This window comes from Heterocephalus glaber, unplaced genomic scaffold, assembly GCF_053883595.1.
Source record: "Heterocephalus glaber isolate CG9 unplaced genomic scaffold, H.glaber_assembly_v1.0 deba00001461, whole genome shotgun sequence".
NCBI classification, from domain to species: Eukaryota; Metazoa; Chordata; class Mammalia; order Rodentia; family Bathyergidae; genus Heterocephalus; species Heterocephalus glaber.
Genome location: NW_028258308.1, coordinates 29834716 through 29853806, shown reverse-complemented (window position 1 = coordinate 29853806; position 19091 = coordinate 29834716). Strand labels below are relative to the sequence as shown.

Below are 19091 nucleotides of genomic sequence, written 5' to 3'. Positions count from 1 at the left end.
GCACAGGCTAGACAAGTGCTGTACTACTGAGCTGCACTCCAGCCCTACAGCTTATTTATTTATTTTATTTTATTTTTTCCTGATACCAAGGGTCAAACTCAGGACCTTGAGCTTGCCAGGCAGGCATGGTGCCACTGAGCTACATCCCTGGCCCACCTACAGTTAATTTTTTAAAGTGAAGTTTGAGTAAGTTAAAAGGTTTGCTGTTTTGGTTTTTTTTTCCTAGATGACTGCCCACTATTCCTGTGATGGCTGATAATGACAATCAGGGGTTAATTCGGTGCTCAGTACAAGACACACCCTTGCCCAGCACTGTGCTCACTCATGTGGGGCACAGACTCACTGTGCTGCCCCCTCGCCTTCCTCTCAGTGCTGCCAAGGGTGCTGTTTCGGCAGGGCTGGGCAGACTTTTCAGGCTTCTGGGCAGTCTCCACGGGACCATGAGCTCAGGATGGCCTCATTCCTGTTAACCCAAAGACAAGAGAGCACAGTGAATTTTTTTCAGCATGTTTTTAACTGTTGATGTGTAAAGGGTAGAGATCTCTCTTCTCCAAACCACCCGGCAACACACACACACACACGCCCCCCACTCCATACTACAACAGCAGTGATACAACCCTTGGAAAGGAGTTCTCTAAGTGGTTTGCCCTCAGAAGATTACTTATGATCTTCTGATCATTTGGTCATCAGAACGACCTTTGCTCCCTATAAAATCCCCAGTCTGAACTACACAGCAAGATCCTGTCTCAAAATTAAAAATTAATTAATTAATTAAATTTTAAAAAGAATCACAGAGTGTCTTCTGGAAAAGACCTTAGACTCAACTTTGTAGTGAAGGAAACTGAGGTTTATATGGGTTAAGTAACTTGGATCTGGCCAGACAAGAAATTGTTTTAGGTAGAACAAATCTGTCAACCCCAATATCTGGTTCTCTCTGTTCTCTTTGAACCTCAGTGTTGTTCCTAGGACATAAGCCTTTTGCACTGGAGATTATTCTCATTCAAATTCAAGCATTCTTCACACTGGAACAACTGCAGCATCAGGTGGGATGGTGTGTTTCCTTGTCAACACAGATGTCTGCTGCCTTCAGACATGACACATTCCCTTTGGTTTTGAAACACAGATAGGAAGTAGATGTAAAGAAGGAAAGAGGCTTAATACCAAGCTTAATAACTATAAATATCAAGTGCCACAATCACTTATCTATTTCTCCTTTTATAGATATTTGTCTTAGTTTCCTGCAACTGAACATAAAGAGATGAAAACTTAGGAGGCTGGGTTAGAATGAGTGCTTTTAGAATAATGTTTCACTTTCATGAAAATTATTTTATTTAACACTAATGTAAACTCTTCCAACTTATTTGTGGGCTTAAATACACTGTTAATTCTTACTTAAAAGTAGATCTTAGGTTTTTAAAATTGCTATCATCTGCCATCTAAGAATCTTGATTTCTTCTTTTGTGTGCGTGTGTGTGTGTGTGTGTGTGTGTGTGATTCTAGAAATTGCATCCAGGGCCATGTGTATGCCGAGTAAGTGCTCTACCCCTGAACTATCTCTCCAGCCAATTGGTTTGGTTTTGTTTTTCCTGTTGTTTCAAATGCTGTCAGATGTTAGTCCAAAACTTGAGGTTTGTTTTTTTTATAAACACAGCAAGTACATTCACCTTGGCAGAAAATGAGATAAGACAAACGAAACATGATTGGTTGAATGTCAGCTCATATACCTTCCAAAGGTAGTTCTTATTTGAAAACCACACAAGTAAGATGTTTAACAGAGTGAGTATGTAGCTCACGTAAATTTCTGAACTGTGGCTCTGACCTGGAATTGTTGCTAAGTATCCACTTTGAAATGGACACCTAGAAACTATTAACTGCTATCTTACTTTTCTGCTCTCTATAAACAGCAATTCCTATATCCAGTGTAACATCAAAATTTGGGGGAGAAGGGCAGGATGAGGCAGAGAGAGAAAAGGCGGGAGAGAGGAGGGAGACCTTAAGGCCTATTTATGAAAAGTATTTAAATGAAGACAAACTGCTATTTGTGAGTGACTATTTTCTTAATATTTTAATTGTTTTAGACCCAAAACTTACACTCTCCTGTCAAAGCAACTTCTGTTGCTTTAAATTTACATAAGTTATACTTTTTGACATTTTTCTCAAAATTCAGTAAGTGTGTAATTTTAATATAAAGGAAACAAAAACTAAATTTATATTGTTATCTGACTAATTTAAAAAACTGTTTTGTGAAAATGATAACACAACAGTTAAGCTTAATGGTCAATTTGATTAGCTTAGGAGCTGCCTATGGGATTAGTAAAGCATACTTCTAGGTGTGCTTGGGTTGGTCATGGAGGCATGATCTTGGGATTTATATCTGGTTCATGGCCCCTTCCTCTCTCTTTTATTAAAATTAATTTTATTGGTACATTTTAGATATACATAATGATAACATTCATCATATCGAGTTTATACCTGTACATGATACATCTTGATTTTTATTTTTTTCCCATTTTCCTCCCCTCCTTTCAATCCCTCTTCCCTCCTTACTTACAAAAGATTTGTTTCCACATTTTCCTTCTATTCTCTTTTTTTCCTTTTTCCCTTCTTTCCTTTCCCTCTCCCATCTTCTGGTACCTCTTCCCCTTTGAACATTTTCTTTCTATTTCACAATAACTATTACACATTTTGGTCCTTATTTACATTTTTTGTTTCTCACACCAGAGAAGCCATGTGATATTTGGATATGTGTGTTCAATTTATTTCACTTAGGAGTATGGTCTTGGGCCTGGGATTTAGCTCAGTGGTTCTGCCACCTTCCCTGAAAGTGTAAGGACCCCAGTTTGATCCCTGGTACCCAAAAAAAAGTATGGTTTCAAGGTGCATCAATGGCATCTTCCTCTTTGAGAGCTCTGCTTCCCAGCTGCTATTAGGTGAACAATATTCCTTCACAATGGCCTTCCACCATGTGGTTTCAAACTACCATGGACTGAACCCTCTGAAATTATAAGCCAAATAAGCCTCTCCTCCTCTAAGTTACAAGAGCTGGGTATTTTATACCAACAACATGAAAGTTGATTAATACAGACTGACACAGAGGACTGGGGTTATTGCTGTGACTATACATGACCATGTGGTTCAGAAGTCTTTAGAAAAGTCTAGAAATGTGGGCTAGAGAAATCCTACATTGCTGTGAGCAGAGCTCGACAGGTGATTCTGGTCAGAGAATGCTGATAGGAACGCAAATAGTAAAGGTCAGTCTCAGGAGATTTTATTTGGGAACAAGGACTGCATTATCAATTGGACTAGATGATATGTGTGTTGCATTTCACCAAAAGAAAAAAAAAGTCTGCATTTTGCCCATGCCTTGAGACTTTGCAGAAGGCTGAATTTATAGGCTATGAACTTACTGATCTTGGGGAGGAAATTTCAGAGAAGCCAACATTCAGGCTGTGGCAGGTGTACTGCTAGCTGCTTTTATCCAGACTTATAGTAAAAATTGGGAGGGAAAAGCAAAGCAGGAAAAAATTTTAAAACTCTTTGCCAGAAAATAAGGACATGTAAAGTTGGGGCCAAAGGAGGTAGTGGTTGCTCAAAGGATTCATGCCATTACAAAAGAGTCCCAAGAAGGCATCTCAAGAATCAACAAGATCCCAATCATTGCTGGCTTAAGGTGCCAATGTGTAAACTTTTCATTTGAGAAGAGAGGCTTTGGACCCCTCCTCAAGAAGGACTGCCCATGGAATTGGTTCCCTGGGATTCATTTCACCATTCTCAGGGATCCAGGCACTCAGAAGCTGCTGCATCCATGATCCAGGCTACTGCTTGCACTGCAGCAGACTCTGGTGTTGTCTGTTTGATGATTGTTCTACCAGTATGCAGAATGTAAGAGTTGTGGGATCTTGTATGTTTCCACCCAAAGGAAGGCTTGAATGACCAGGTAATGTGCCCCTGAGAGGAGAGTATGTGAAGCTGTGGGAATTAAGTTGAAAGTACAATGGAGAACCCTGGAAGTCAGAGATGCCAAGAATGTGGAACATCTGCCAAGTAAAGTCACAGGTAATTTGTGGCACCAGTCCAAGAGAGAGGACATGGAAGTTGGAAACAGTAAGGTTATAGGGATTATAGGCATGGGGTTGCCCAAGCCTTGCAGAACTCACACTTCACCACAACCTGGCATGGGCATTGGACATGAAGCTCTAGGACTTAATGTTTGCTCTGCTAGATTTCAGTTTTGCTTTGGTCCAATTCTTTTTCATTTTTCTATTCCTCCTTTTTGGAATAGAAATGCTTAGCCTGTACTACTGCACATTGGGGACATGTACCTTGCTCTGCATTTTTAGGGGTCACAACCAAAAGTTTGCCTTGAATCTCAGAGAAGACTTTGGGCTTGGACTTTTGAGCAATGCTAAAACTGTTGAGATTTCAAAGAGGGCCTGGATCCATATTTGGCTGCATATGGGATTTATATCATGTTAGGTGGAATTATGGTGTTTATTTAAAGATAACATATAGTTTAAGGAGATGTTTCTTGGTCTCAGGCTGACAAGGGATGAAATGAAATGTAAGTTGGATTGTAAACTTGATTGGGTTGGGAACTGCCTGGGGGATTAGTAAAGCACACTTCTGGGTGTGCTTGAGTGGTCATGGAAGCATGACCTTGGTTGGGGTCTATATCTGTTTCCTGGTCCCTTCTTTTATAGCACTATTCCCCTGCTGTGCTTCCTGGCTGCCATCAGGTGAGCAACATTCCTGTGGTATCCCCTTCCACTATACCATTTCAGCCTTGAAGCAACCATGGACTGAACCCTCTGAAACCATAAGCCAACTTGAACCCCCTCCTCCTTTAAGTTGCAAGTGTCAAGAATATTGCACCAGAAATGGGAAAGCTAATACTACGAATTATGCTGCTTGCTAGCATTTATTATTCCATGGAAAGACATAATCTTTTTTGACTTTACTTCATGTTCCCCTTTCACGGGCTAGAACTGGGTGCTTAAGATTACTCAGAAAGTCTCACAAGGAGAGTTATGTCTTGAAATGTTATGTGACCTCATTTTTGAGGGATACAGGATTTGGTGGAGGTATAAGAGGCAGGGAGGAAAAAGATATAAGTAAAATTTACATTAGTTAGGATTAGATTCATCTATGAGTGACAGAAAATCTGTATTAAGAGTGATTTAAACTAGGTAGAAGCTTCATTTTCAATCCATGTAAACTTGGCTACTATGGCAGCTCCCTGATCATGAAAAAAAAATAGACTTCCTCCATTTCTTGTTCCATCATCCTCAACCCTTGTCTTATACCCAGGGGTCCATTCAAGATGGATGTTCCTCCCCAAGGGAAAGAAGCAACAAGAAAAGTGCATCCCTACTTTTAGAGACACTTTCTGGTAGTTGTACATTCCATTTCCAACTGGAGCACATAGTTATCAACGTGTTTTCTGCCTAACAGTGTTAGTCTGATAGACTCCACTCATTTGCAGTGTAAGAGTTGATATCTTTTCTCTCCACTTTCTTCAGTAAGGTTGTCTTACACTCTTGTACAGCAAATATTTATCCATGTTCTGAATTTCATCCCAGGATTCTTCCACTTACTAAATGATTTATACATTTGGAGACATGAGGATTCACTTTTTTTTTTTTTTTGGTACTGGAGATGAAATCAAAGGCCTTCATATTATGCCTCATCCCTAGCATATATTCATATATTCCCTCTCTCTCTCTCTCTCTCTCTCTCCCTCCCTCCCTCTTTCTCTTCCCCTGTCTCTTCCTCTCCCTCCCTCTCTTCTTTCTGTCCTTCCTTTTTTTTTTCAGACAGGATCTTGATAAGTTGTTAAAAACCCAAGGCTGGGTTTAAACTTGTGATCCTCCTGTCTCAGCCTCCCAGAATTCTGGGATTACAGGTGTTTACCACCATGAAAGATTCACTTTTTACTATAAAGTTATATGTGTTTTGTCATAGATCATTCCTAATATTAATAAATCATTTATACAGTATTTTAATAAATTATATTTATTAGTCTAATATCAATTTAATATAAACATCAGCAAATAATTAGTCCAAGGTTGCACAGCTGTTAAGATGCATTAGGATTTAAACTCAGGTGACTGGGTTTCCAGAGCCTCCTTTCCTTCTACTACCCCTTTTCTACTTTCAGGTAACTGAAGCTGTGAATTGTCCCATGTGTAAAGGGAAGTGTTAGATGTCCCTGCATAGGGTTACTTGTTCTTTCCCATGTATTGGCATAAATTTCCAGACATCAGGCCATATTTAGAAAGTGGGGATGGGTTTGTTCTTAAAGTTGCCAACTGGCAATGAATGAAAATAGCACATCGACAACTGATTTGATAGCAGATCAATAAAGGAACACAGACAATAAAAGTGTGACTGAGACTTGATGAAGGGCAAATGTAAAAGCCCATTTTATTCCCCATAGTTACCTCTTTCCCTTGTATAATATCTTAAATCAATCAGTGCCAGTTTGCCGATACTCCAGACAGCTGTCACCACCTCATTTCCCTGTTGTGCCCTCCTGCTTCACAACTTATGACAAATTGATGAGCACCCTGAGGTGTCCCCACTTTGGTTAGGGATGGTGATGGTTGTGTGGTACAGGAGGAAGGGAAGGAAAGAAGTGTTAAGTCAAGAGGTTGCAGTTTCAGGGAGAAAATAAATGACTTTTTCACAGAAATTGAACTAAAATTCAAAAGCAACCCCTGTATTTTTCTCTTCTCTGATTGCCATTCCATTGTATCCTATGTGGAGAGCACTATCTTATTTCTTCTTCCTCTTTGCTAACTCTGGAAAATGACTCTCAGAGGTTAACAACAATTCTGATACTGAAATTTAACAATTAAGCAAATGTGTACTGGAATTGAACAATTACAAAAATAGATAGTAGATGGTGGGAGCTAGGTTTGTTCCTGTTGGAAAAAGAGTTGAAAGCTGGAATGATCTGTGTGGCAGTGGACAGAGTTGAAGACATCCCTCTGGATGCATGTTTAGCTTAATATAGACACAAATGGTCACATACAGAAATATCTATGGGAATGTGTTATTCCATAGAAATATCTATAGAAATGGGTTATTGCATGCTCATATATTTCCTTTTTTTGTTCACTTGTCACCCAAAGACATCGCAACAGTGTTAGTACCCAGATCTTGATTTCTGACACTATTCTACAATAAAAGGAACTAAGGTCCCTCGGAAAAAATGATTGATTCTAGGATTGGAGCAAGAAATACATAACTAAAAGCTGGCACATCTTGTAGAGCCAGAAATTAAGAAAGTACTTCCTCCACATCCCCTCAAACACACACACACACATATATAATGAGGGATGTCAAAGGGAAAAGCTCCCAGTGACCAAAGCTGGAAAACTGTAAATAAGGAAGTATTGGATTATAACTTAAAGTATAAAAATAAATCCTTTAGTCTATAAAGGCTAAATTAAGAACTTCAAATCATTTATGGCAAGACCCTTCCTGGAGAAGGTATGTCACAGTGTCTCATCCTTGAAGGATGGGTGGTGCAGTGACTTCCTTCCAAAGAGGGCAAAATGGGGTGGGGGAGTACCTTGATAGTAGAGAAACTTGACCAGCACCACCTCAGATACTATCAATAGTGCTGAGTCATGCTGATAGTAGTGCATGCTTAGTGTGGCCTGATAGCAATGGCATTCTATCTGTGTCATCTTCCTCCCAGGGATGCTTAACCACAGCCTAATGAGAAAAACAGTAGATAAACTCCACCTAGGGACATCCTACAGAATTCCTGACCAAGACTCTGAAGCTATCAAGTCCATCAAAATGAAAGAAGATCTAAGAATCTGTCAGTCATGAGGAGGCTAAGGAGACATGATGACTAAATGCAACCTCATATCTACAATGGAGGCCTGGGACAGAAAAAAGACAATATATAAAAACTAGAAAAAAACATGAATAAAGTATGGATGTTAATCATATTGTATCAATACTGATATGTTATTATGCCATTATATTAATTTTAACAAGCATCATACAGATATAAGATGTTAAAAGTTGAAAACTGGATGTGGAATATATGGGAAACTATACTGTCTATATAGTTTTTCTGTAAATCTAAAACTGCTCTAAAATAAACTTTATTTTTAAAATAATGCTATATTAAAAGTACCTGGCACATTGTAAATATATGATACATGTGTGATGACCTGTGTATTTTTGGTACAAGTGCCCAATAGCGAAAACTAATGGTTCTGGGAGTTCTGCATAGTGGGATAGCATTGTTGAAAATTTCTCAAATTTCTGGAGAGATAGATCTACTTTTGAGAGAGAATATAAAATGGACTTTTAAAGAAATGTTTGTAGGAAAAAAACAAATAGATTTTTTTTTTTAAATTCTAAAGTCTGGAGCAAATACAGTGTAGACTGAACATCAGAGAGCAGAGAGTGACACAAGAACCCAAAGTTGAAACTGACTCACTTCACCAAAGATAACAGAGATGCAGGGAACTGACTGATTAGTCACACAGCCTGCTCTAGTGGTGATTACAAAAGCCAAGAGCTTTTTATGGGCAACACCCAATGAGCCAGACTAAACAACAGGCATTAAGGGAGTGTCTAAGTAGGGGTGTTGAATGATGACACCAGGCTGGTTGCTTCTGAGAATTACACCAGATGGAAGCCCCACAGCCTGGAGCAAGCAGGAGGAAGGACTCTGTGGGAGGGCTTCGGGTTAACGAAGTGACGAGGACCCCAGACCCACAGCCAGTGAGGGAGGGAGGGGTCTGGAAGCTCCTAACAGGAGGCCAAGATTAAGTCCTTGAGGGTGACAGCTTCTTACAGAGCTAAATTCATGTTCTTTTACTTGTTTATCAAAAAACGAATTTCTTTTTCAGTAATGCTTTCTTCCTTCATTTGCATCTAATTTTCTATGTCACATTTGCTGACATTCACAGTTAAGCAAACCAAATACCAATCAGGTATGAGAACTTAATCAAAACCAAAACCGTACATGGTGTGATTTCATAGAGAGAGATCTGCATTAAATAATGAATAACCAGCCTGTTCCAAAATGGCTCTGTTTAACTTTAAACTGTAAGCATTAGAATGGGTAGAATTTTCAGTCATAAAAAACGATATCCATTCTCCAGCAAGTGAAAGTGATTGATGATGAAATCATATCACCTTCAAAATAAAAGGCCAGGGATTTAGCTCAGTGGCATCACGCCTGCCTTGCAAGTCCAAGATCCTGAGTTCAATCCCCAGTACTGCAAATAAATAAATTAATTAATTTAATTAAATAAATAAAGTAGACATCTTTTGTGGGCTTTTTTTTTAGAATTAAGAATTTCTTTTGAATAGCAGGGTATTGCATATGCCTATAATCACAGCACTTTGGAAGGCTGAGGTAGGAGGATAGCAAGTCTGAGCCCAGCTTTGGTAACATCAACTTAGTGAGGCCTTGTCTCAAAACAAAATTTTTTTTTTTAAAGTTCTGGGGTGTAGCTCAGTGCAAAAGCCTTGGATCAATCTCCAGTACCCCTACGCATATGCTCGCACATGTGCACACACACACACACAAAGAATTATTTTTGAGGCAGTTTATATCAAATAATCACTTTTGTTCTGTATGGCTCATGTATCACTCCAAAGTTTTGATTAATAACACCTACAGTTATAGGGGAAATAATATAACTCCCAATCTGCTAGATGTCAGATATACCAAGTTCGTGTTCCCCAAAATCAAAGAATGAATTCTAAGGAACAACAGTAGTTAAGAGTAGGAAAAATTTATGGAGAGAAATAACTACTGAGAGACAGGAGGGGACTTGAAAGTGGGTTGCCAATGAGCTCCACTGAGCCTACTTCTCAATGGACGTTTTATAGAGAAAAATCACGAGGTGAGTACAATGTGGGTCAAAAAACTATAATCAACCAAGATTACAAGTATAGCTGCTTAGGTAATATTGATCCAGTGGAGAAGCAGGTCACATAGCAAGTGTACATGGAAGGAACCATGATCTTTGGGAAGGGATGGATCAGGGGGTCTTGGTCACCCACTGGGGTGACTAATGTCTATCTAGACTTTCTTGGACTGGGCAATACCAATTATCCCCTAGGGAGGTATGTAAGCCTGGTCATTCCATCTTTATCTTGAGGCCTGGCCTCCAACAAATGCTCCTCCAGCCACAGTTGTAATGTGTTCTCATCCTCTGTACTGACTCCCTTGAGGACCTAGCCCTGTCTGACTCCTTATAATATTTTTACTTCACTTAGCTGTTTATAATACTACCTCACGTTTTTATATTTTGTTATATTTTAAGGGGTATCTCACACACTTTATCTCAGGTGCTATCACCTTGATATTCTTTTCATCTTAGCCCAATTTAACGTAAATCTTAGCATCTGAAAACTAGATGCTTCTGAGAAATAACCCCAGGGTAAAGACTACTAGATCATTAATGACAATATTGAAATAGTCTAAAATGTCTATAATTACAGAAAATCTAGAATCCATTACATTGATAGTCCTTTGGCTTTGCTTCCTCTTTGGACTCCCATCCCAGAATTTAGGTTGGAAAACCTGTGATTTCAGACTCTTCTATGATGACTATCATCTTGGTCACACTTTAGAAGGTTTCCACACTCTAGATCAAATAAATGAGCATTTCTGGGGTAGTATCTAGAAATCATTATTTGTAAATTTTCCAGGGAATTCCAAAATCAAGTCAAAGTTCAGGACCACTGTCCCTATTAAAAGAGAACTCCAGATAAAAATATAATTGTGTGATACTTCTGGTCATATTGAATTTTGGGGTGGTATCATTTCATAATGTTTGAAGAACAAAAAATGAAATTGTTAGGCCAGGGATTTAGCTCAGTGGTTCCGGCGCCTGCCTCGCAAGTGGAAGGACCTGAGTTCAATCCCCAATACCAATAAATAAATAAATAAATAAATAAATAAATAAAATAAAGTTGTCAGGCTTGACCTGGTCATGAAATGGTTAATGAATATGCTCTTTAATTCCAAGCTACAGTTTGACAACATACCAAAACCACAACAGAACAGGCAGCCGATGCAGGTACTGTATCCACACAACAAAAATCATGCTACTTTGGACATAGAACACAGAATGGGATGTTCCCAACACAGAGATAACAACTACAAAGTTCAGCATCTTTTCAATGCCAGGTCACCTGAAAATATCCATGCATCTGCCTTGATTGCTGCATAGACCCCCCCCAACCACAAATATTTGCTTTGACCCATGTACATGATAGACATGCCAGAACTCTCTTCTAATACTCTGTAAAGCATTCTGCCTCTTTGTTAGGGGCTGGCAGCCTCTTGCTTGCCATCAGTCCACCTCTGCCCAGGTGAATAAAGTCTGTACATCTTTCTTTCACTAGCCTGCTTGGGGGGGTGGGGAGGGAGGGCTCATCTCTGCACACCATTTGTTACAAAAATTAGACTTTGAAAAAGTCTTTTATAGGTACTGTGCAAAATATTTTCCCACATTTGCAATAGATTCAGGGTGGTGTAATCCAATTTTAGACTATGTGACAGATGAACATTAATACAACTACTAGCTGGTATGTTAATAGACTGCATATTTCTGCTGAGACAGCAAATGACTTTGTGAACTGCTTGATACAGATTGAGGAACACATTCTTGAAAGAATATTTCCAGCAACTCAGTCACCTGCTGTCACAAAGAACCAATTTCTCACTTCAGGCTTTTAAATTTGGGAATAGTAACTGCTTCTAAATTAGTTATGAGAAGTGCAAGCTACAGCAACATGACTTTGAGGAGTCATTTGCTCAAGGCTAAATATTCTTATTTTCTCTTTTTACATCTAATCCATTCACGGTAAACATTATTTTATTTATCTTTCCCTTGTTATTCCTCATAAGATTATTCTAAAGGAAGACAAACATCATTTAGGCTGTAAATATTTCATTATGTACCACTATATGACAGTCTTTAAAAATGCTTCCTTTATATCGTTGCATATCTAGTTAATGTTTAAATTTCCTTCATTGTCTCATGATTCTTTTCTATCTTTTCTCCTCCTGCCCCTTCTCTTCTTCCTTTTTTCCTCCTCCTCTTCTTTTACAATTCAGCCTGTTTTTTTTTTTTTAATATATATATATATATAAACCACAAAATTTATCATCTTAATCATTTTTAAGTCTACATATTAGCAGAATTAAGTACAATAACATTGTTGTGCGATCATCACCACCATCCATCTCTGGAACGTTTTCATTTTCTCAAGCTGAAACTCAGTATCCAGTAAATATTAACTCCCATCCCCACTCGCCTCCTCAATAGTACGGCAACCACCATTCTAATTTCTGTCCGGATGACTCTGACAACTCTAGGTACTTCATACATATGGAATCACACGAGTATTTGTTCTTTTATGACTAGTTTATCTCACTCAGCATAAGGGTTTCAAGATGCATCCATGTCATAGCAAGTTTCAGAATCACCCTCCTTTTTATGGCTAATTTCCATTGTACATATGGCATTGTGTCTATCCCATTGTCTCATACTTATTTTTACTTGTTTTATTTTCATATGTATTTGCAAATGTGCTGAACCTTTTGGGAGCACAGCTGCACCTAAAACACGTGATAGCATACTTTTCAAAAAGTCAGAGATGAATCTCATGCATCTCAGGATGGAATGACTGAATTTAACACTTTGTGAAATGTTTATTGAAGTTCTAACAATCCCAGATTAACCACTTTGAAAATAAAAACAAACTGCTCACCACAGCCACAGGGCCTATGATTTTGTTTTTGTGGGCAAACTATCTCTGTTGCACATCTTTGCAGGGCACCTAGAGCCAGTGAGCTGGGTTCTTGCTCACCAGAAAAGAGGGCTGTGATCTGGCTTGTTAATTCCCCACTCGTGGCAAAGGAAGTGCCAGAGTGTTCTTTCCAAGACAGAATTTCCCAATGCACCTGAAGTCGGCTTCTAAAGCAACAAAGTGCTTCATGCCTATGTCATGATAAAGTCATCTCTAATGTAGTCTCTTGAAAGAACAGGTAAATGTCAGATAGACTGATGTGCACAGGTATTTTGCATTATTGCTGTCAAGAAGGTAGCGAGAATCTGAAGATTCTGAATTCATTATAGTTATACTATTTAAATGTCGAAGGGGTTGAGAGTCTTGGAATTCCAGTTTATGATTTTTCCCTACTTCTTTCCAACTTACTCTTTGCAAATATTATACTAAGGTCAGCAGCAGAATTATACAGTGTTAACACTATATAATCACCCTTAACATGTATTAATTTAAAAATATTTTAATTCTGTGAAAGAAGCTAGTAAATTATGTTTCACACAACTGCAATATTTTCTTTATTGACATGAAATATATTTAACTATTTTAATAAATTTTCTGTGTTTTGTTATATATATGACAAACACACTTATAATTGAAAGGGAAAATATGATTTTTCACTTTACACTAGAATCTGGTCTCACTAATTTGAAATCTGCCTAAACTTTAACATGGTATTAAAAAATTCCTCTAATCAATTAAAAGTGTTATTCAAAATATGTATAAATTGAGAATTCTAGGATATTAATGTTAAATAGAATTTAAAGTTCAACCCTAAATTCAGTGGGTTACAATCTCTCTTGGGTTCATGAATCGGGAACATGATGAAAAGTATAGATCTTTTCCTTTGAAAAATGTATACCATTTTGTGTATAACTTCATCTGTTCACAGACCTTCTGATGCCCATTATCAGACTCCAAATGCAGAATCTGATGTCAGAAGATGTTGGTCAAAGGACACACATTTACAGTTAGATAGCAACCATCAGAGCAAGAGACCTATTGTAAGCTAATGGCCATATATTGCATTCTTAAAAAATGCTGAAAGAGTGGTTGTTGAGTGCTTTCACAATAAAAATAATGATATGAAGTAACATCTGTAAAACACCTAGATTTAACCATTCCACAATGTACATATATTTCAAAACACCATGTTGTACATGATGAATACATATATTTTGTGTTGTTTTTTAAAAACTAATTGATTAAAAAAGAAACTGCTGTAGTCCAACCCCTTCCTTTTATGGTGGATGGAACTGAGTGGCATGGTGCTATGCATCATGGTACCACAGCTACAGAGTAGACTTCACTCTAGATGCAAAATGAGTTTTACTATTGCCCGGTTAGGAACCTATGAACTTAAGTGGATTAATGTCAGAGGCCACGTTGGCCCAAATGTGTGTCCTGCCCAGTCAGAGCCCCACACTGTCACATTTAAGGCCTTCTGCTACCATATCTGTACTAACTTGGACAAAACCTGAAGCTCTGTCCTCCATTCAAATGTCAGGTGGAGGCAAAGTGGAGTAGGATGTCAGTCACAAGCCCAGAAGCTTTTCTTTAATGCTAAACTCTCCTTTGGGCTCTGCATTTTCCTTACTTCCTCTTAACCTTGATCCCACATGCATTTGCCTACTCCTCCCTGAACAGCTTTGCAGAATAAGGAAGAAGCAGTGGAGAAATATAACTTCTAAAAAGTGGGGGGTGGTGCAGAGGAGTCTCTGGCAGGATTAAAGCTAAGCAAATGCAGCATTTTCAGAGAACTTCATCTGCTTCAGTTTTTTTTGTTTTTTTTTTTTAGCTAGAAGCTAAAGTTCTGTAAATGTTTTGTATTATAATACTAAGCAACCAGATTCCTGACATTGTTGAATTGTATTTAAAAATCTCCAATTTTATGAGTCTCATGCAGTTGACATAGAGAAACTACACATGTTGGATAAGGATTGTGTTAAGGCTAAGGAGGAAGTTTAGACTGATATTCCAGGAAAGATGGGGATTTTCTTGTGAACATATTTGCTCTCAAAAATTAAACTGAAATATAGAAATACAGCATTAAATGTAATAAGTTGTGTGATTGCTTAAATAAAAATATATGTATCTTTTTGCATGCAATTCATTTGAGATATAATTTACTACTACACTTGATCTTAGCCAAAAGGCCAAGAAGCGATAAGATATAATTTATTATGATGATGAAGTCACCTCTCTTAGAAAATTTGGGAGCCAGGTGTGGTGGTGCACACCTATAATCCTAGCACTTGAAAGGCTGAGGCAGGAGGATCATTGTGAGTTTGAGGTCAGCCTGGGCTACATAGTGAGTTCAAGGCCACCTAAACTGCATAGTGAGACCCTGTCTCAAAAAGCAAAGCAGAACAAAAAAAAAAAAAAGAAAATTTGAATAATACAAAAGGAAGAAAATAAAACTGGTAACTCTAGCAAGCAGAAGTAACTACTGGCAATTTAATGTACAACATATTTCTAGGCAGGCTGGGGATGTAGTTCAGCGGCATAATGCCTGCCTGGCAAGCATGAGGCATGAGGTCCTGAGTTTGAGCCCTGGTACTAAAAAAATTATATATATATATATTTTTTTTTTCAGGCCTTTTTTGTGAATGTACATTGTACGCTCACATACATACATATATATATGATTATGTATGTACCTATGTTTATATCAAAATAGGTTCTTTATTTTTAGATCTATGCTTTGTATGAAGAACTATATCTTGATATTTGCAACAAATTTAATAGCACATTTTTTAAAAAGTTATTAAAGAATAGTTTCTCTAGTGTGAGAAACTGAAAGTGTAAATAGGGATGAAAATGATTAAAATGAATAATTGATAATTTGAAATAGGAAAACGTCCAAGGGTTTGGGGGTGGTGGGAGGGGAAGGGGAAAGGGAAGAAGGGAAAGGAAAAATTATGAGAAAAGAAAAAAAATGAAAATGAAATTTATGTAAATAGGGAAGGGTAGAGGGGGTGAAGGGTGCACAGGTAATGGGGAAAAAATAAGAACCAAGATACATCATGTACAGGTATAAGCACCCAATGATAAGTGTAAACGTATTGTATACCTAAGATGTACCAGTAAATATATTTTTAAAAGTTATTAACTTTTCTTAGAAATCATTTTCTTAAGGAAGTTCTGGGGATTGGGTCAGGGCCTTGTATGTGCTAAGTGCACACTCTACCACTCAGCTACATCCCCAGCTCTTGGAAAACAATGGTCAATGGCTACATGAATTCAACCATATATTCATGTCAACATTTATTTAACCATTACTATATTGTTGAAAACCTAAAACACTTTCAATTTTCTCTATTCAACGTCTTTTTATGTGGATCTTTGGGTGCATCTTTCCTTAGAACAATCCCCAGGAAAATGTCTTTAGATTTTTACTGTATGTTATTAAGTGCTCTACATAAGATTGTACTAATTTGCATTTCTACCTGCAGTACCTGAAAGTGCCCTCTTTCCCTGTTTTCCTACCATTACTGGATGTTTAAAAATCTATGCCAATTTGATAGATTAAATATGATATCTGCTTATTTCGCTTAACATAATGCCCTCCTGTTCCATCCACTTATATGATAAGCCTTTGTTCTTTTCTTATGGATATATAATCATCCATTGCATATATGTACCATACTTGATTTATCCATTCATCTATTGATGGGCACCTAAATTGGCTTCCTATCTTGGTTATTGTAAAAAGTGTCGCAATAAACATGGGTATGTTGATGTCAATTTTTAAGGTTTATCTTTAACCTTCTTCTTTGGAATAAGCCTAAAATCTTTTTTTTTTTTTTTTTTTTTTGGTACCGGGGATCAAACTCGGGTCCTTGTGCTTGTGCAGCAGGTGGAGCCTAAAATCTTTTAGAGCAATGACCCTTTCATTTCCTCCTTCTGTTTATCCTTTGATTTCCTCCGCTTCTGTAAAGCTGACCATGAAAGTCATGGACTAATTAAAATCATGGAGATGAAATTGTTCTCTTAGTTACCTTAGCTAGACAGGTTAAAGACTATCATTATTGTCTAGATATGGTTCAAGTGTGTCTCCCAAAGTTTCATGTGTCAGGAGCCCGGTTCTCACTGTGGCAATGTTAAGAGGTGGTAGATTTTTAAGAGGAGGCGCTTAGTGGGAGGTCATTATGGCTGTTGGAGATGCTGCCCATGGGAAAGATGGGAAAGATGAAGTAGTTCTTGTGGGACATGAGAGGGTTGTTATAGGAGAACAAGCCTGCTCACTCCCAGCTTCTCTGGCTTCCTTTCTCACTGTGTGAGCTCTCTCTTGTATGTGCTCTTCCATTATGATGCCATCCACTGTAAGATGCTTTCCTTGTCTTCACCTGGAGCTCAGCTGTTGCCAGTGCCGTGCTCTTGAATCTCTAGAAATGTGAGCCAAATTTAGCACTCTTCTCTATAAGGTACCCAGCTATGGATATTTCATTATAATAATAAAAAAATGGACTAAGTATCCTATTTTAATTTGCATTCCTTTGATTACTTTTGAATTTAAGCTCTTTTTTCGTATGTTTATTACTATTTGCATATCTTCTAAAGGAAACTGTTTTCTTTATTTTTCTTTTGTAACACTCATTTTTTGTATGTTGGCAGAACTCCATATATATATTGAATATAAGCTCTATATCATAGATATTGAAAATATTTTCTTTATCTTATGATGGCAGTTTTTTCTTCTGGAGTATTATCAAATATCAACTAAATTGATTGGAGCTAAACTGTTTTACAAGGGGGCAGCCTCATGTTTATCTGGTGGGATGAATGGAATGGAATAGAAAGGACACATATAGTGCACTTGGGGAGTTAAAGTTGAAATTTTTACAGTTGAAGTCTTCAATTCCTCTGGTTTCTCTCAAATATTACCATTCTCAATACCAAGATTACACATTTTCTAAACAAGTATTTCAATTTTAGTTTCAAAAATGATTCAACACAGAATATGATTGCTGTTAGGAGATATGATTAGTTGTTCTTTTAGATGGTATTTAAACTGACTTTCAGCAGATTTAGATGGGTATGATCAGAAAGGCTTCTTGGACACAATGGTATATGTACTTTGTTTTCCTCTGCCTCTTTTTGGTAACAGAGCCTTGGCCTAAAGTCTCCTTACTGCTGAAAGAACTGAGTACACTCCAACCTAATGTTTCTAAGTTGAGAGAACATACACTTCTTACCCCATCTGCTTTGACACAGCCATTTTCTTTGGTGGACTGTAATTTGCAAACTCATTTCCAGATAAAATTTTCTTTATGTTAAGATTCTTTTAGCTTCAAAGGAGAGAAATCAATTCAAGGGCACTCTAGCAAAATTAAGAGATTTGTTATAAGTTTTCAGGGAAAGGAATGTAGCTAGGATTCTAGAATACCAGTCAAGAAGCAACATGTTGGAAAGCCAAGAAATACATTCTGTCTTGACTATCTGTTATTTTCCATTTGCCTTTTTCTTTCTTGGTGAACTAGTTTACTGATTTTCTTTTTTGATGGACTGGCTTTGCTTTGCTTTGAAATGTTTTTTATAGTGTGGAGATGGCTGCTTTTGGCTCCAAATTTACTATCTAGACCCAGAGAAATCCTGCCTTTCTTTTTCCCAATCCCACATCCAAATGTCTAGGAGAGGGACTTTTTCCCAGTTCCAATGAAGTGCCTCTAACAGGTCTAATAAACTGAAGGCAGGGTGCGGGGTCACAGGTGATGAAAGGCTTCTGGTCAGACAGGGAACAGTCATAAGAATCACTGAACTTACACAGATACCAAAGAGTTGTGCATCATACCAAGCATGTTTCTAAAAGCTTGTTTTACAATCTCTGTCAGATTTAGTGTTCTGTACAATAGGATTCATAAATAAATGAAAATGATCCATCTTTAAAATTTTCATCTGCAAGAAAGTGAACACTAGAATTGGAGAGAAAACCTGCAAGTTTGGTGCTGGTCAAATGCAGTTCAGCCTCCAACATAATGACCCACAGTGGGATGGTGATTATGGCAAATGTAGGGTGTGAGCTAAGCTGCCAGGATAAACTCCCTATAATTTTTCCAGTTGATGTTGAAGTCTAATTGCATTCAATTTGTACATAACATTAAACTTGCTTTAAAAACTTATTAAAATAAACCAATCTAAGGAAAAATAAATTTAATATTTTGTATAAGAACAAAACTCAAATCCTTAATAAACTTATTCCAAATGTAGTTTTAAAAATGTAAATTAAATGTTAATACCATTGTATTTAA

General features: G+C 37.6%; 1 long non-coding RNA gene and 1 pseudogene across 1 annotated transcript in view; both read right to left on the bottom strand.

The window, feature by feature from the left end:
• LOC147826773 (uncharacterized) overlaps window positions 1–19091 on the bottom strand; it is a 40469-nt gene that overhangs the window by 12257 nt on the left and 9121 nt on the right. Inside the window, exon 2 of the long non-coding RNA XR_015453467.1 lies at window positions 344–463. This is a non-coding gene — a long non-coding RNA (uncharacterized LOC147826773). The remainder of the gene's footprint in view (window positions 1–343; window positions 464–19091) is intronic.
• On the bottom strand, window positions 14899–15008 carry LOC147826774 (U2 spliceosomal RNA; annotated as a pseudogene).